This window comes from Camelus ferus, chromosome 5 (genome assembly GCF_009834535.1).
Source record: "Camelus ferus isolate YT-003-E chromosome 5, BCGSAC_Cfer_1.0, whole genome shotgun sequence".
In the NCBI taxonomy this organism is placed as follows: domain Eukaryota; kingdom Metazoa; phylum Chordata; class Mammalia; order Artiodactyla; family Camelidae; genus Camelus; species Camelus ferus.
Genome location: NC_045700.1, coordinates 42,457,186 through 42,477,512, shown reverse-complemented (window position 1 = coordinate 42,477,512; position 20,327 = coordinate 42,457,186). Strand labels below are relative to the sequence as shown.

The window sequence follows — 20,327 nt, the reverse complement described above, 5'->3', positions numbered from 1 at the left end:
GCCTGTACCCACACCCTGCCCACCACACATTGATGCATATTGGCTGTTTCAAAACATACTGTACAGCCTTTGAAAAATATGAATATTTGGAAGTGAAGAAATAGAAACTGTTGGCATAAATCTTAAGAAGCATCCTTGGGGACAGACTAGGAGAGGAATCCTAGGCAAGTTCAACCTGCCTATAATCTCCCTTTCTCCAAAAGAATCTGAATATTTCTCTTTTATTTTCACATGACCTAATATTATGCTCCATTGCCTGCCATTCCAACAATTAGAAATTCAGTGAAAAATAAATAAATAGCCTCTTTTAAAAGAAAGATATCTCCTCGAAAGTTAGAGGGCTGTTGGTCATATATCTACGCAATCAAATTTGTACAGATTTCTTTTAACCCCACTTAATTCAGACAAACTGAATCTAGGAATGGGAGTTTTGACAGGCAGTACATTTTGTAGCCTAGGTTCATCCTTGAATCCAGGAAAGAGAAAAAAAATTCTTCCTCTCCTCCTTCTCTTTCAGATGACGTCACAGGGACATCCAACTTCCATAACCCAACTGGGTAATTTAATCCATTCCTCACTTTAGCTACATTATGAATTAAGAGCCTTCTGTGGACTGGCTTGAGTAGTTACCCACTGTGTGAAACACAGTTTCCAGAGGAATCCACGCTCTGAATATTGAACATCTAAGTTACAAACCAATCTTGGGGACAGACTCTGTTTGGAACTGGGGGCTGTGTGCATGGCTGCAGGCTGCCTCTTCCCCCTCCACCCCCTACAATGTACTCATCAGACACTGTTCAAGCATGGAAATGCATACAAAAACAGAAGGCTTGGAGGCAGAGTGTGGTTCTGTACACAAAGCTGAAACATCTGGATGAACTGTAGACTAAGGATGCGATCCAGATGTTTGAAAAGAATTAGTAGGGCAGGCAATACATCTGTATGATTGACATTTTTACTTTTTTTTTTTTTTTTTTTTGCATTGCATAGCCCTCATCTTTGTCACTGCAATGTTGCTTACTAAAAACTGCCTTTCTTTTCTTCCAGACAGGCAGGGGGTGTTGAACTCAGAGGGTGCGTTAGAGACTGTGCAGGGATTAGCTTTGGGTTGTCTTGTAGGATGTAGACTTGTCATGGATCAGGAAAATGGGGGCAAGGTGAGTGGCCCGGCCATATAGATTTCTTTTTATCCTTCTCCTCCCTTTTGGCACTCTACTCTGAACCAGAGGCTTGATCTCAGCTCTATTTCATCTATTTTAAGCCTCTTAACTTTCTGTCCTCTTTCTTAAGTGTGTCCTGCGAAACCTGATTCAAAAGCAGGATGTACTCTGTTGCAGTTTTTCTCAAAATACGATCAATGGCCACAAGCGTAGAACCACGCTGGCTATTGAGTGTGAATGCTGATTCCCAGGCCCCACTCGCTCTTCTGACTCAAAGTCTCTGGAGGATATGTGCTGGGAATCTGTCTTTTAAATAAACTCTCCAGATGAATCTAAGTGCAGGCTTAAGGGAACTACTGTATTATAGCTTTTCTGATCGTTTCGACTCATGAAACCTTCACTGAGCTTTTATTACCCTATAGAATCTAAAAATCAAGGCAATGCAAGAAAAGTCATAAATCGAAGTATCAAGGTGCTTCTGAAAATGTAAGCAAGTCAGGAACTTGATAATTCGTCATACATTCTTGCTCTAGAATCTATTTTTAAGTATGTCGGGCATTTTTCTCTCTGAAATCTGATTTCCATATAAGATCAATAAGGGAATATTTACATTGCCAATACGGTAACTATTCATTTGATTTTTACAAAATTCTTGCCTCTAAGCAACTGACATTCAAAACAAATCATTTCTCCATTAGCCATAATAATACTCTATTGCCTTTGTTCTGAAGTGCGCCATTTCATTTCCATCACCCCCACTGTATAAAGCAGTTTATCACAGTGCAAATCAAATGGGGAGGCTACGTGAAGGCCATCTGCCAAGCTCCCCCCGCAGACTAGCCCCCGGAAGAGTCCATCCTCTCTAAGAGCCCCTGGCGGCCTGTGGGAAGCAGCCTGAGGGGAGGTCTGTAACACAGAGCTGTAACTCCTCCAAAATCACCGATAAGCCAATTTATTACAATTGAACCAATTACCAAGTGAGTTGTTTGGCATCAAGACAAACCACTTGGTGAGTCAGGAATTCTGCCCTATTTCCATGGGAAGGGCAGACAGAGGACGAGGCTGACTATGGGGACAGAGTGCCTTTCAGAACCTCCTGAGGAAAGCTGGCTCAGCAGAGATGCAGGTGCTCCCGGAAATGGAAAAAAAGCTTCACGAGAGCATTTTTAGGGTCTGAACTCAACTATTGACATGGAAAGTGGGAGGTAAACAAGTGGCGTACGGATCAGGAACCTCAGAGCCAGAGCCAAGGTCTGACTTCTCAGCACTTTGCGTGGTTGGGTTTCCCTGCTGTCAGAGACTCTCCCAGCCTCGCACGGCTGGCATACACTGAGGGACTCAGTGCTTGCCGCAAGCTTCTGCAGAGGGACACGGCTCCCAGGATTCCTCAAGTGTGGACGAGCGTGAGTGGCCTTGACTATTTCTGTCCTTTTCCTATTTTTCCTCCTTACTTTACATGAGCGCTACTCACATTCCTAAGTTTCAGACTTAAATGTCAGCTGTATTTGAGTTATCAAGTTCTATGAAATGGCCCCTCTCTCCAATGCTCTGTCTGCACTAGGACCTACACCAGTGCCAGGGAGCTGCCTGGCATAATGTTATTCTCCAGAATCAGCCTTGGACCCCTAGGTAAGTAGACTTTCTAACATGGCTCCAATCCAGACCCTACATGTATGCAGATTTATCCTGGGAGGTAAGGGTGCTGAGTTCAGCTGGTACAGCTTGCATTTAGCTGTCTTGTCTCTCCTGCTCACTCAGGAAGCACCTCAGTTCTGTTTATCTCAAATTTAGCTCCTCTAAGTCTGTTAGTTGCAGCAGCTCCCCAGATGCGGTTGCCAAAGACCCACATGACTGAGGTATCAATTCTGTTGGTTCCAACTCTTGGGAGGTTCTGAGATGAGGGTTTTTTCCCCCCCTTTTTAGAGCTTTGTTCACCTAGGAGATGTTAATTTCTCAGAACTGGAATACGCTTCTCTCAGGCAAATCTTATCTAGAAAGAAGCCACTAATTACGAAGTTAAAGGGTGGCTATTATTCTTCAGCAACGGCAAAGTCTGCACTTTATTAAAGAACAAATAGAATATTTATAATAAACCCTACCCAAATGGTATATACCAAGCCACATGGGCCTCCTCATGGCTATAAAAGCAGTATGTTTTATATTTATATTGCCTTTATACAATTAACATCAGGCATTCTCCTTCTACTTTCACTGGGAAGTACACTGAAATTTTTGTCATAAAAAGTAGAAGTGTTTTACGAGTGTTTAAATGTACACATAAACGTTAAAAGTATTGTTCTCTGTATTTAAAAAAAATGTTGACAATACAATAACTCATCTTCACTTGAAATGGCTGCTGAACATAGTACCTATTATGCTGGTCTTTGTTTCCACTCCTCATTGTGAAAATGCTTCCATTTTCAAGTTAAATTCTCACTGCATCTTTTAAAATCTTTTTACAACGTAAAGATTTTGATGTGTCAAAAAAAAAAAAGGGTAGAAAATGCGACTTTCAGGAGCTAAGACTCATGGAACAATGTGGTGTCAGGCACCGTGTCTGATTTTCCTGTGGAGGTATAAACGAGGTTTTATAAAGAGAAGAGTTTGTTTCTGGCCCTTAGAGTTTTTGTTCTATGTGAGCATAATGCACATGACCCTAATTTGATCAGCTGCTGCCTGGTCCCTGAGGCTTGATGACCTCCTTCTCCAGCCTTGGACGTGCTATCTGCAGGCAACTACCTGACGTGTAGGTCAGAACCTTAGTCACAAGTTCCAGTGGTACTTTAATTAAATCTTACAATATCCCAGGAATTAGACTGTCTGGGAAACACGTGGGTGTCTAAGTTCGCTGCTGAATAACACACATTTCCATTTTCTGAACATCTCGTCAACCACTCCTTGTTTCCCCCCATGCCTTCACCTCTACCAGCTCCCCCAACATCTCTCCCAACACAGACACCTTCTATCAGTCCAAAGTGCTGCCTGCCAAGCAGTCCAGTATCCCTACTGGGATTCCCTCTCTTCTTTGCATTGTCTAATAGGCTAGGGCCCCATTATCTTGATAACTCCATTACCTAAAGGCTTTGGATGGATTCTGATTTGGAACGAGCATTTTGGCAAGAATATGGTCCGAACTTCTTCTACGACCAGATTCCTTCCTCTACTCCCACTTCAGTGCACTCCACCCCACACATTATTAGTACCTGGGAAAACACACTGGGTGGCTATGACTATACAGTGCCTCTGCCCAGGTCTCATCTGGTCTTTTCTGCCCTTTACTCAAGCATTTGTTGCCTTGGGTCTTGCAAACCTTAAGCAAGGGCTTGCTGGTGTTAGGACACATTTTAAATAACTTAACAGTATCTAAAGGAACCCTGACACTTTCTCTGTAAGAACATGTAAAGAAATTTATGTGGTCCCTATTTCTTTAGTAATGTGCCCAAATATGATCCCAGAGGGCTGATATCTTAGGGATGAACAAACTATGGCTCACAGGCCAAAGCCATGCTGCTCCCTGTTGTTTTAAATAAAGTTTTATTTGAACACAATCATGATCATTACCCATTCATTTATGTGTTATGTCTGTTTTCACACTACATCAACAGAGTTGACAGAGACTGCATAGCTCACAAAGCCAAAAATAATTACCATCTGACCCTTTATATAAAAATCTTGCCAACCTCCACCTTATACACATCCATTACTTCATCTCTCTGTTTGGAGCCAAAACAGACTCCTACCTGAGGGGGTACTCATAGCCCTACTTTGTTGAACTTCAAATTATTTTCATCAAAAAAGACAAAAACTCTTTTTAAATTAGTGACATCTGACTAAAGATAATAGCATTATGTAGGGGAAAAAACCTGCAAAGCTAAGTTCAAAGACTTCTAGAAGAAATTACTTAAAAATGCAGCCGAGGGCGAGGCAAACTGGAGATAAATTATTAACAGTTATTGTAGTCCTATAACAGGGATTCAGAAATACCATCCCACTCTTTAGTCAGAGCTTTCCTTGCAGTTCATTTACTCCGACCACACCCTACTGCTAGACAAAGTCAGCCTCACTGGATTGGACCGAGAATTAGCACTGATTTTATCCCATTAAATAAAATATTACAAAGGCATGCTTATAAACTGCTGTATCACCAAAGCTTGCAAATAGACAAGAAAAAATTTTTCTCGTAACCTCATTTGCTAAACTGAACCTGATAGAAAGTAAGCAAAATTTCTCATGCAAATCCAATGACTGTATATGCTGACATTTTGTTTCACAAAGTAGTCTTTCTACAAGGTTACACATATAACTACTAAAATTTAAAATGGCAGAAGGAAGGGGTTTTTACAGCCTATTGTGCCAAGTTTTATTTTTTCCCCCTGCACTGATTCAAATAAAGAAGTCATCATTGTCAACGGGCAGAGGCTGCTACACTGCTTTTATCAAATGCAAGAAGGTGTAAATACAAACTGTAAAGTAGAAGAGAAAAGATCATGACTCACTGTCTGACAGTGAAGCTATTAAACATAATCAAAGGCTCAGAGTGAACTCACATTGCCTTTCAACACATTGCTAAAGAATCCTTCTCACTGTAAAACGAGCATAAAATGTCACAATTCTGACACTGCTGTTGGAGAAGCTTGGTTTAAGGCATTTAAGACAACTTCAACACTTCAAACAAGGAGGAGTTACTCACCATAAAATAAGTCACACTGTGTTTAGTCTGGACACAAGGCTCCTCAAATTGTAATCAATAACTGATTAAAAGTAGATCATTCAGGGCATTATAATCCAAAATTTTAGGACACTTGATGATTAAAATATATAGTTTGTTGAATGAACGCGGGCTCCCCTACGTTAACAACAAAATCAATGTTTGTTGTCTCTTATGAAATACAAAGACAAATGATTTATTTTCAGGAAGTCAGTTGGACCACGAGGTAAGGTACATGGTTCTATATTGAGAAGTGAAAATCCTGCCCATGGTGTAGGATTCCCGCATCTTGAGTGAAAGGAACAGATGGGCAGGAAGGTGGGGCATGGAGGTACAAGAGAACAGATGTGGCAATATCAAAGTTTCCTGAGTGTTACCTGAAAAGAGCCTATCTATTTCCTGCTATCAGTCCTTTAAAAGCATATGCCCTCAAGGTCAACTTGTTACTGTATATCAGGCTATGAAAAGGATGCGATCCAAAGGACTTCTAGGATCAATCACGTTGAGTTCTGTGGGCAGCTCAATCATGGCTATTTACATGTTGAAGCTAGACTTCTAAGATCAGCCTTTGGCCAGCTTCACAAAAATACATGCAACATAGCTCTGTCTGGGTTGCCGGTGTTACACACATGCCCTTTGGACCCTAGCTTCTGAAGCACCAACTACTTTCACCTGGCTCTCCATGAATACGCAACATGGAGCCTGGAACACAGCAGCAGCTTAATAAATGCACGTGACATAAATGATAGCAAGAGTGATTCTCATCACTTATTATTAAGCAGCAGGAGAACAAAAAGATAGAGATGCTGACCTGTCCAGGGAAGACTGGCTTTGGCTGGCAATATCCATTCAGTGCCTGGCCCAGTAAGTTTCACCTCAGACCTTTTCCCCATATACTACACAAAAGTAAGTCACAAATACTGCCATTTATTGTGGGGTCCAATGTGACTAACTTATAAAAGTCTAGCCTCATACTCTGACTTCAATACCTGCCTCTAGCTCCTACTAATTCATGGTCCATTAAGTTTCTCCTTCTCAAATTCTGGATCATGTGCTTCCACATAGTTGTCTACCTTTAACTTCCCCTTAGCATGGTGACTCCTGCTCCCTCAGCTCAAGAAGTCCCTGCTCTAACCTCTAGCACTTTGACATCTCCCAACTCCCAACCTTATTCTATCATAACGAGAGGGATCCTGAACCGGAAAGAATAATCTCAGAAAAAGCTTCAGGGGGATATTTCAAATTTTGTTTCTTTCCTTGAAGCCTTATGATCTCTGAGAATTTCTAACAAACTGGGAGCAGAAGGTCTTTTCATCAATGATGAATTCCCAGGATTTTCTGGTCCTCTCTCACCTCAGTGGATAACTAACTGATGGCTTGCCTTTAGGTGATCTGCATGAAAGTAACTCTCACCCTCCAACTGCCAATCTTTATAGCAAAGGTTCAACAGGTAATTTGTAACTGAAGGACTGAGCATCCTTTAACACTCTGTATAGTACATTGTGCTTCATCTGTTCTTCCCAAAGAGCTCACATCATAGTCTACCTTGTACTGCATTTATTGCTCAATTTTCTTTTTTGTAACACTTTGGTAGCTACTTGGGGATAGCGCTTTTGTTTTTCTTATTTGTTGTACTCCCCGGTAGGTCAGCAATAAAATGTATAAACAACGACACCAGAATTGCTTACTGAACATATGAAAAGAAAAAGGAAGCCTACACAAACATATCTAACTCTTGTTTGGTGAAACAAATATTTAACTATTGGATTGAAATTAGATTTTTGACCAGTTTTCTGCCTAGTTTTAACAGTCATTATCAGAATTACATATGTGCACTAAAATCCTACAAATGCAATAAATAACCTTTATTTACCCCCCTCCCCACACACTTCTTCATGCTTTGATTACCTGCAAGTTAATTTCTATTGATGCTTCCCACTTGCCATGATTCTTGCCTAATGTGATCCCAAATGAAATTATTCAGGAAACTATGTCCACTGCTCTAAGTTTATAGAGTATTTATGTGGATTTTTTTCTTCATTTAAAAAATATTCACCGTTAGGAGAAAGAATGGGCAAAAATGGGAATTAGATGAGTTTCTCTCGAGCCTCTTCAATCTCTAGCTGTTCCTTCTCTCTGCCTGTAATGGCCTCCTACTGCTCTTTGGAGTTCTGACTCTCAAACTGATTTTCTCTAGTCCTCCTTATAAATCTGCTCTCTGCCTAGTTCTGCTGGAAAGATTCCAGTATATGAATTAGTCACTTGATGTTAATGAATGATAGCAGCTTAAAGCATTTTCTGGCCCAGAGGGATTTGCATTTTGATAAGGGACAATGTCCTAACCCAAAGGATCAAACTGCTAAAGGTAGAATTTAAGTCTTCAGAGATGGCACCAGGGGTCAGAAAGCCTTCTAACCCCATCATACTGACTGCCAGCTCTAAAAGTGCAGAGAACTTTCACTCCCACAATGCTGTCCCTCTTTATCACCATAAATAATCAAGAAGTTATTTTCTATATAAGTCCAAATGCTGACACTGACAAATGCTGAACTCATTATAAAAGGGAAAAATGTCAACACAGTGGCTCTGAATAATTCCAGATTTGGTGGAAGGGGGAGGGAGAAGAAAGGAAAGCAGGAAGGAAGGGACAAAGGCAGGAAAGGAGGGTTGTCAAACAGGGAATGAAAGAAATACTTCTTTAATCTGAATGCTATTATTAGATATACAGAATGCATGTATTTTCAATGCCACTTCTGAGATCAACTGTATGTGTTAATCCAACATTTTTAATAAAATAAAAAAGAGATTGAGTTACAATCTGTGGGGAAGGGGGACTTAAAAGACACAACAAACTTAAGGGCTATTAAATATAATATGTAAAAATTGAAAAACAAATTTTATAATGGAAGCTCTGGCAGTTAGTGTATAACAAGGAATACTAATTTGGACAAACAAGTCCTTCAGGGCTATTTACCAAATTATTATTAATTGAAGTGTATGACCATTTTGTCATTGCTAAGAATAGTGGTGAAACAGTTCTGTATTGTTGAAGAAAGTCAGTAAGAAATGACTTTGCTTAACTGTAGAAGAACTTAGCTGCATGTGTTGAACTCATGACTTCTTTTATCTTTTTTGAAAACAATAAATCACACACTCACAAAATATGCTGCTGGCCTTGGGTTAGATCATGCATACCCTCTTACAGATGTGGGGGAGAGGCTTGAGAGGGCTTAGGAGATGATACCACATCAAAGAAATAAATACAATGAGTTTGCAAACATATGTTACTGCACTGACTCAAGTTTCTTAGCTGAACTTTGAAACTTAATAAAGATCTCATTTTATTTACACTTTAAAAAGAAAATTAATGTTTAACAATTGGAAAGATGAGTTAAAATTTCTCTTAAAGTGAAAAGTTCAGTTCAGAACAATAAAGATAATATTTATTAATGTGAGTTACTTAGGAAAGAAATTAATCTGTCTCCTCTATCTTTGAAATGAACCAACCATTTCCTAAATCATCCTTTACGCTACTTCTCTATTTCCATCCTCAACCAATTTATGACACTTAGCAAATTAGACACAGATTAACACTTAGACCCTATACAATTATGTAGACACAAGAAAATGTAAGTTATTAGAGAGAAGTTAACAGACACAGAGAATAATATGAATATATATGTATATATGTGTGTGTATACCTATATGTATATATGTATACACACACAATTGTTGTCCAGTGAGAGAGACTAGAGATAATGGAGGAGATACAATATTTAAATTCAATATCTGGTTGAAAATTTTTCAGAACTGATGAAAAATATGATTCCACATATAATGAAAGCACACCATATGCCAACAGAATAAATTTTTAGAAATCCATACCTAGACAAGTCCAATGAAACTGCAGAAAATTAAAGATAAAGAGATGGTCTTCAACATAGCCAAAGGGAGAACATAGACCAGCTACAAAGGATGAACATTTGACAGCACTATTTGCACCAGATATAAAGGGAGAAATTGACAATAATACAGTAATAGTAGGGGATTTTAGCACTCCACTTACATCAAAAGACAGATCATCCAGACAGAAAATCAGTAAGGCAACAATGGACTTAAATGATGCAACAGAACAGCTGAACTTAACAGACAGCTACAGGACATTATATCCCAAAACAGCAGCATACACATTCTTTTCAAGTGTACATGGAATGTTCCCCAGGATGGATCACGTGCTAGGTCACAAAACAAGTTGCAACAAACATAAGAGAATAGAAATTACATCAAGCATTTTTTTTTCTGACCTCGACAGTATAAAAGTAGAAATCAATTGCAGAATGAAAAACTGGAAAATAACAAACATGTGGCGCCTCAACAACATGCTACTAAAAAACCAATGGGTCAATGAAAACAAAGAAGAAATCAGAAAATACCTTGAGAGTAATGAAAATGAAAGCACAATACTGAAAATCAATGAGATGCAGCAAAAGCAGTTCTAAGAGGGAAGTTTACAGTGACAGGCCTTCCTCAAGAAAGAAGGAACCTAATCTACCAACTAAAGGAATTAGGAAAAGAAGAAAAAACAAAGCTCAAAGTCAGCAGAAGGAAGGAAATAATAAGGATCAGAAAGAAAATTAAAAAAAGGATCAAAAAACAATAGAAAAGATCAATGAAACCAGTAACTGGTTTTTTGAAAAGATACACAAATTGATAAACCGTTAGCCAGGCTCACCAAGAAGAAGAGAGAAGATCCAAATAAACAAAATAAGAAATGAAAGAGGAGAAATAACAACTGATACCACAGAGATACAAAAAAATCATAAGAGAATGTTATAGTTATATGCCAATAAATTGGAGAACCTAGAAGAAATGGACAAACTTCTAGAAACATAAAGCTTGCCAAGACTGAATCAAGAAGAAACAGATAATTTGAACAGACTGATCAATAGTAGTGAAACTCAAATTGTAATATAAAGCTCCCAGGAAACAAAAGTCCAGGACCAGATGGCTTCACAAGGGAATTCTACAAAGCATATAAAGAACTAATACCTAGCCTTCTCAAACTATTCCTGAAACTGAAGAGGACTAGAACACTCCCAAATTCATCCCATTAGGTCATTGTCACCCTGATACCAAAACTAGACAAAGACATTACAAAAAAACTTATAGGCCAATATATCTGATGAATACAGATACAAAAATTCTCAACAAAATATTAGCAAACTGAATCCAATAATATATAAGATCATACACCACAATCAATTTGGGTTTATTCCAGTGGTGAGAGGATGGTTCAATATTTGCAAATCAATCAATGTGATACACTGTATTAACAAAAAGAATGATAAAAATCACATGATCATCTCAAGAGATGCAGAAAAAGCATCTGACAAAATTCAATACCCATGTATGATAAAAACTCTCAAAGATGGTATAGAGGGAACACATCTCAACATAATAAAGGACATTAATGACAAATTCACAGCCAGCATCATACTCAGTGGTGAAAAGCTGAAAGCCTTTCCACTAAAATCAGGAACAAGGCAAGGATGCCCACTCTTGTCATTTCTATTTAATGTAATATTGGAAGCCCTAGCCAAAGCATTCAAATATGAAAAAGAAATAAAAGGCATCCAAACTGGAATGGAAGAAGTAAAGCTGTCACTCTTTGCATATGACATGATAGTTTGTATAGAAAACCCTAAAATCTCCACCAAAAAACTACCAGAACTAATAAATGAATTCAGTAAATTTGCAGGTTATAAGATTAATATGCAGAAATACGTTGTTTTTTTATACACCAATAAAGAACCATCAGTCAGAGAAAGTAAAAAGAAAAATCTCATTTGCAACTAATATCAAAAAGAATAAAATATCTAGAAATAAACTTAACCAAGGAAGTGAAAGACCTATACTTTGAAAACTATGAAACACTGATGAAGGAAATTAAACTTGATACAAAGAAATGGAAAGATATTCTGTGCTCTTGGACTGGAAGAATTAATATTGTTAAAATGGCCAAACTACCCAAAGCAATGTACAGATATAATCCAATCCCTATCAAAATAGCCATGACATTTTCCACAGAACTACAACAAATAATCCTAAAATTAATATGGAACCACAAACAACCCTGAACTGCCAAACAGTCTTGAGAAAAAAAGAACAAAGCTGAAGGTATGACCTTCCCAGACTTCAGACTATACTATGAAGCTACAGTAATCAAAAGAGCATGGTACTGACATAAAAGTAGACATATAGATCCACAGATTGAAACAGAGAGGCCAGAAATAAATCCACACACTTACAGTCAAATAATCTTTGACAAAGGAGGCAAGAATATACAATGGAGTCTCTTCAAAAAGTGGTACTAGGAAAACTAGACTGTTGCATGCAAAGCAATGAGATTAGATATTCCTTCATACCATATACAAAAATAAGGTCTTTAATCCATTTGGAGTTTAATACAAGACCTGACGCCATAAAACTCCTAGAAGGGAAAAGAGGCAGAACACTCTTTGACATAAATTGTAGCAATATTTTTTTGGATCTGTCTCTGAAGGCAAAAAATAAAATAAAATAAACAAACAAATGGGAACTAATTAAACCCAAAAGCTTTTGCACAGCAAAGGAAACCAATGAGAAAACAGAAAGATAATGTACGGAATGGGAGAAAATATTTGCAAATGACAGGACTGACAAGGGGTTAATATTAAAAAAATATAAGTAGCTCATTCAACTAAATATCAAAAACAAAACAACTCAATCAAAAATGGGCAGAATACCTGAATAGATATATTTCCAAAGAAGACACACAAATGGCTAACAGGAATGTAAAAAGATGCTCCACATCACTAATCATTAGAGAAGCAAATCAAAACAACAATGAGATATCACCTCACACCTGTCAGAATGACTATCAAGAAATCTACAAATAACAAATGTTGGCAAGGATGTGGAGAAAAAGGAATCCTTGTACACTGTTGATGGGAATGTAAATTGGTGCAGCCACTATGGAAAATAGTATGCAGGTTCCTCAAAAAACTGAAAATAGAACTACCATATGATCCAGCAAGTCTACTCCTGGGTATATATCTGGAAAAAAATGGAAATGCCACATTGAAAAGATGCATGTTCATAGCAGTGTTCATAAAAGCACTATTTACAATAGCCAAGATACTGGTAGTAACCCAAGTGTCCATAAACAGAGGAATGAATAAAAAAGATATATATGTGTGTGTGTGTGTATACACACACACACGCACACAAAATGGACTATTAGCCATAAAAAAGAATAAAATTCTGCCATTTGCAGCAATGTGGTTGGATCTAGACAGAATATCATGCTTAGTGAAATAAGTCAAAGAAAGACAAATACTATATGATATCATACATGAAATCTAAAACAAATAAAGTAAATAAATGTATATAGGAAAACAGATACAACTCACAGATAGAAAACAAGCCACTGGTTACCAGTGGGGAGAGGGAAGTGCAGAGGGGCAGGCTCCGGTAGGGGATTAAGAGATACAAACTACTATGTGTAAAATAGACAAGGAACAAGGATACAATAAATAGCACAGGGAATTATAACTATTATCTTGTAATAACTTCTAGTGTGGTAAGATCTGTAAAAATACTGAATCACTGTGCTGTATACCTGAAACTAATAGAACACTGAGAATACTTCAATTAAAAAAAAAGATTCTCAGCAATAATAGTGGAACTCATAAGCCAATAAAATAAAATCTTCAAAGTGCTGAGGGAAAATAATTTTCAACATAAACATCAAAACTACCTTTTATGAATGAGGATAAAACAGGAATTTTCATTAAAAAACAAAACAACCAACAAAATAGGGTTTCTAATAATAGGCAGTCACTAAAAGAATATTGAAGGTATATATTTCTTATATGAAGGAAAATTGTCTCAAAAAGACAGTCTGAAATGTAAGAAGAATGGTGAGAAGCAACTGCTTAATAAGCAAAGAAATCTAAATAAATACTGTCTATATAAATAACCATAGTCATCTCTAATGTAGGGAAAAACAAAAGACAGACCATAGGGTAAACAAGAAATTCTAATTGTATTCTAAGATCCTTGTATAGTTTTAGAATAGGATTAGTATGCTGATTAACATTAGACTTCATTAAGTATGCATGTAAACATTCTAGAGCAAGCACTAAAATAACACATATAAGATAACTTCCAAACAATTAGCTGGAAAACAATGGAGTAAGAAAAATACCCTCTGTCAATCCAAAACACAAAGGGGCAAAAAGTGGGCTGGGGATGGGGGAAGAGGCATAGGAAAATTGTAAAGTAAAATGATAAAAATAAGACTAAGCGTATTAGTGATCACAATAATTAAATGATCTTAAATTGCCAATTAAAAGTAGAGATTCTTAGATTGAATATAAAAGCAAAACCAATCATGTCCTATGTGTAAGAGGCATGCCTATAAGAAAATAGAAAAATGGAAAATAAAAGGCTGGGAAAAGCATACCATGTTAATGCTAACCAAGAGAAGGCTGGAGAATATAAAATATTCTTAAAGTAAAAAAGCTTTTGGAAATAGGAAGTATTAGTACATAATGATAAAAAGGGTCAATTCACTAGATGGTTATTTATAATGATAGTTGTAAATTTGTGTGTACCCCCCAAAATAACAACAAAAAATAAACTAGAACTGCAGTTCAAGTTAGTGCTAGTTAGTGCTGTGTGTTAAAACTACAAGAGAAATCACGTTATGATGAAAAATTTCAATACAGTCCTTTAAACTATTAATTAATCAGGCAGATAAAAATAATGAATATGTAAAACATTTGATCACTACAATGAACAGGACTGATTTATTGAACTCTGCATATAACTAGAGATACTGCTTTCTTATCAAGAAACATAAGACATTTTTAAAAAGTCACATATGAAGCCATTAGGTAAGCTTCAAAGCCAAAGTCTGTATACACAGAACATTTCCCCTACCCACAGTTCAAATACATTAGAAGATACTAACCAAAGAATCAATACAAATCTCTGTACTTCTGAATAACTCATAAGTCAAAACATTTTGATGGAAATTAAAATATTTAAATGGAATGATAATGATACATAGAAATGGAACTCAATGAAACACTGCAACCTCCCATGCTTGTGGCAAGCCCATTAAATTAAGGTTAGAAAAGCAGTTTTGTTTAAAAGACAAAATAAGAAACAGATTAACACAGATGTTCAACAAAGTCAAAGTTGTTTCTTTGAAGAACCATTAAAATAGACACGCTAGTGTCCAGACTGATGAAGAGAAAGAGAAGACATAAATTTAAAATATTGGGAATATAAATGAGAACATAACTACAGATACATTGAAGAATTTAAAGATAATAAAAAGATATTCAGAGAAATTATGGCAATAATCTAAAAATTTAGACAAAATGGACTGGAAACATATTCTTACCAAAACTAATCTAAAATATAGAAAACTTGAAATAGTCCTAAAATTATGAAAACATTTCAACTGAAAAGTGGGAAAAAGATAAGAACAGCCTTGTCTTAGAAGAGACATAACTGCACATAAATATATTGAAAATGCTTAATTTACTTAGTAATCAGGGAAACACAAATTAATACTAAAACGTTATACATTTTGTTGCTTCTTTGTTTGGCAGAAAGACAAGAAGTTTGACTCTATACACTGCTGCTGCTGCTGCTCTGGTTCGATGCTGACCAGTGTTTAAACTGTTTTAACTGCTTGGGAAAAAAATATTGGCACGCTTTTGTAAAACTGAAGCTTTATAACCATAAATTTCAGCAATTCCTTTCCCTGGGCTTATACCTGAGAAACTGTTGCTCATGTGCAAAGAAGATACTGCTGGTAATAACAAAAAATCGTAAGTGTTCATTAGTAGGAGTATAGATAAATATATGTGGCATATTCACATTGGTATTTAGACAGTGATGAAAATGAGTTGATTATAGCCATGACAACAATGATATATTTTTGAATTTAAAAAATAATATTCACAGGAAAAGCAAGTAGTGAAAACTACATGTAGCATATAATTTTATAAAGTTTAAAACCAAGCAAAACTAAGCAATATATTGTTTAGGGATATATACATGCTAAATCATTTTCTTTTTAAATAGCAAAGAAATGATAAAACAAAATTCATTATCTGATAACTGAGCAGGAAATAACAAGCTGGTTAGAGGAGAAGCAAAGTTACGTATGCAATGGTATTAGAATGATTTTAATTCTTTAAAAGGGTGATAGTTTCATGGATATTAATCATAGTATTACTCGTAATATATATTTCAAATATATTTTTGAATGTTCAAAAACTACAGCAGGGTGGGAAGGGACAGACTGGGATTTCAAAATTTGTAGATACTGACAGGCATATGCAGAATAGATAAACAAGATTATACCGTATAGCACATGGAAATATAATCAAGATCTTGTGGTAGCTCACAGTGAAAAAAAAAATGTAACAACGAATATATGTATGTTCATGTATAATTGAAAAATTGTGCTCTACAATGGAATTTGACACAACATTGTAAAATGACTATAACTCAATAAAAAATGTTGAAAAAAAAGTAAAATTAAAAAACCCAAAAACTACATAATATAAAACTGAAAAACAGAATTATATTATTTCTGTGGTTACACTTTTTAAATAGTTCCTTAATATTTACCAAATAAAGTTCTAAGTAATTAGCATAATGTTCTAGATACAACTTCTTTCTGCTATGTTAAGTCATCGCTCTGAAATGTTAGAACAGATTTCTCTGCCTTACAAACACTGCCATGTACTCAGAGTTTAGGCTTGCTGCTTTTCTGTTCTTTAATGAATATACAATATATTTTTATATCCTTGTACCTTTCCTTAAACTATTTCCTCAATAGTTGGGAGGCCATAGTGGGAAGCTCTCACACCCTATAGTGACAGCAAAGCCCAAGACAGTAAGATGAAAAACTCCCTCTTCTTGCCTGGCAAGAGCTCAGCCAGTGAGGGATGGTCACAACTCAGCCAATGAAAAGCCACCATGCTTCAGCCTTTGCATTCCTCCAGTGGACTCTTTGTTTACAACAGCCCTCTCAGCTTTCTTTTCCTCTCTTTACAAGAGTTCTCCTCCCGTTACTGCTCAGGGACTTACACATGGCTTGCCATGGTTGCAGACTCCAAATTTTAATTTCTTTGCTGACCCCAAATAAACCCATTTCTGCTAGAGAAATAACTGGCAGTCAACACACTGCAATCTGCGTTTATCAGATAGGAACTAGCCAAGCCATAAAGTCGAAGCCACTGTCTTTCATACCACAAAGGATAAAGACTACACTAAAGCAATCTGAGAGCAATCGTTCATCAGAAAGTTAGAGTACAGAGCAATGATAAAGAGACCTCCTGACAAGGGCTAGATCAGAGCTAGAATGGGAGGTGCACAGAACAGCATCAGTGGGTCCAATGACCTTAGTAGGAAATTCTAGAATCATTACAGAGTTTGTTCTCTTAGTCTCACCTGACTGAGAGATATTATAAAGAGATGTCTTGACTCAGTAAAGACAAACTGGAAATATATATCAGCTCTTAATTCTTTAGCAATAATATTTTGTGGCATATAATTGTCCTTATCCCATTATGCACCTTCATATAGTTTCAAAAAGTCCCTAAGTTGCCTTTGTACAGCACTGAATTAAGTCCATGTTGCCAAAGATACCTCTGCTCCGTTACTGCAATCAAGATTTTGATTCCCATATGATCAAAGAGCAGCTTTTTATTTTTTTATTTAAAAGAAGGCTCATTTCTGTAAGGATGAGCTGCAAGCTACCATGATGATTTAGTGTGATTCGCAGGAGGCAGTCATTTAAAAATGACACACCAGGTTTGGTGGCCTGAGGCAGTGGGAATGGTCTACCCTGGCAGAAAGGAGTATTTTATCACTGTACAGGCATTATTGAGAATTGACAGTGTGTGGTGATAATACAAAGAAAACCAACTTTTAGTCAGTTTTATTATTTTTAAAATCCTCTTTTAACAAGCATGCCCTTACTGCCCGCATCTGTGATGGCCATTCTCACCCGGACACCACCCCACCTTAGTGTTTACTTTCTGTTTCTCCTATCAGATTGTAACTTCTTTAGGGCATGAAAGAGACCTAAATTGTCTTTGGATCACAAAGCTTAACATTTAGTAGATTCTTAGCATATGTTTGTTGAAGAAAGAAATTCCATGTATTAGGATGTGCTTGGTGATAAGTAACCCAAACATTTAATTTACACTGATACTAACAATGAAGCAGATACACTGATGCACGAGAGAAACTTGGTTTAGTGACCCAACAAACACCCACTTTCTTTTGCCTCTCCACTCTAGTTTCTGGGGTGTCACATCACCCGTATAGACATAAACCGGCTGCTAATCATTTCAAAGGCTACAGAAGTCCCTTCCGTGACTGGAGAAATCAAGAAGGGCAATACCAGAAGCAACCTCATCACAAGAGCAAGGAAGCTCGTTTTCCAAATCTTGTTCTCCATTCTCTTTGCCCCGGCCTGGCTCATGTGCTTGTGCCTGAATCAGTGGCTCTCAGAGCCAGAGAAGAAGGGAGCTCCTCCCAGAAACTGGAAGGAAGACCAGAGTATTTACCAGCTAAAGTGAGAATGGAAGCCACAGTGCCTGCCAAAGGAATAAGGTATAATTTCTTGTATATAGCGGGGTGTGAAGGCAGGTTTTCACTCAGAACAGAGTTTATGTATGATATTGGGCAAAATCCACAAATAATCAAATGGGTATGAACATTCCTAGAAAATTTTTTATCATTTAAATATTTGATTATTTGTATTGCTAATATCTTACTTTTCAGAGTATTTGCAGAAAGATGATCTTATCTGTTCCTTGTTATCATTCAGAGGCAGGCAAGGTATTTCTACTCTGTACCCTTATTACTATATGGGCTATTATTGTAATGCATTTGCAAAATATCTAAAAAATTAATAAAGTTATTCATTATCAAGCCATAATAATATTGTTTTACTTGCCACAGTTGACTTTGATTAAAAGAAAGTCTACAAGAGTTTTATTCAGTATTATTTTGTACCCAAGTGGTGAAAGAAAATTTCACATACTAAGGTATGAGGAAGTCATTCTGGTTTACACACGAGTTAACTTGAATTTTATGCTAACTAAGACAGCCTGTTTGTGGCCTATCAAACACCCACTGTATATCTGCTTTAATTACTAAAGAAAAGGGCACATTGACCAGAAGTAAAGAATGTCCACGTTAAGAATAAAGATTATATGCTTCCCTTCCCGGGACGCCGGTGCTGTCCTCCTTTGATAAGACCCCCTTCCCAGGTGCCAAGGCCAAACTGACTCACTGGGTATATGTTGGCCTGTTGTTTTTGTTTTTTGAAACCTCGAAGAAATGTATCCCTGACTTGTTTAGTGTTCTTTGTTCTGACAAGATATACAACTGTGCTGAAAACCATGTGTCTCTGGAGCCGTTTCTCAGAATAATCTAGGAACCTGTCTGCTGGGCTATAGTCCTCGGTTTGGCTCAAATAAAACTCTTTTCTATTCTTATCACAGATTGTTTACTGCTTGTTTTCACTGACACAAGTTAAGAATGCTAGAGGCCAAAGACATCTCACTCTAAGGTGTTTTTACTGGTGTTCCAGAGCAGTATGTACTAATATTGCTGGGAAAAATAGGTCAAAGAACTCTGGAAATTTTATATTTATACATTAAAATACATGCTTCACTTGCTAGCGTGAAGTTAGGGAGATTGTACCTATCACCCATCTTTACTGTTGCAAAAAGTGGACCCTCCAGAGAAGCTACTAAATGTGTTCCATTTACCCTAATCTTAGTCCCAACACATTGCATCTGTAAGTTTCCCCAACAGAATTGCTTTTAATGCAATGTGGACTATACTAAAAAAAGGCTGTTTCACCCTTTATGCATTTATTCCTTCATGCCACAAATATTCACTGAACTCCTCCTATGGGCTAATCTTTGGAATGACAGGGCACTTACAGTCTAGTGATGTGGAGGCTGATCATCAACACACAAATATATCATATGCTAAGTGGAGAAAAACACAATGGAGAAAATAAGTTAGGCTGGAACCTGAAAGATGGGAGAAAAGTGGTAAATACCTGGAAAGTATGTGATTTAAGGGAACACAAATCACTTCCCCATACTTTTCTAAATATGGGAAATAAAACTGTCTGGACCAGAATGCTCTGACAGCAGCTTTCACGGAGAATCCTTAGCACTGGCACTGTGGACAAGTATTTCCTGATTCCCTCTCCACCATCTTCCCCATGCGTTCCCTCTCTGGACTAAGGAAGCTACTACAGATCTTATGGATAGCTCTCTGATCTTTTATCTTAGGGAATTATTTAAATTTTTCATCACAACACCAAGCTGTCCTGTAAGTTACACCAGAGCTATAGCTGA

The 20,327-nt window shown here is 37.0% G+C and overlaps 1 protein-coding gene across 4 annotated transcripts in view; it reads right to left on the bottom strand.

Annotated features, from left to right (window-relative positions):
- B3GALT1 (beta-1,3-galactosyltransferase 1) overlaps positions 1 to 20,327 on the bottom strand; it is a 490,368-nt gene that overhangs the window by 93,742 nt on the left and 376,299 nt on the right. Inside the window, exon 1 of one of the 4 annotated variants that reach the window (XM_014557739.2) lies at positions 5,851 to 6,052. The exons of the other annotated variants lie outside the window; for them this stretch is intronic. The gene's annotated coding sequence lies outside the window, so the exon portion shown is untranslated. Of the gene's footprint in view, positions 1 to 5,850; positions 6,053 to 20,327 lie in introns of those variants that run through there. 4 annotated transcript variants of the gene reach the window in all.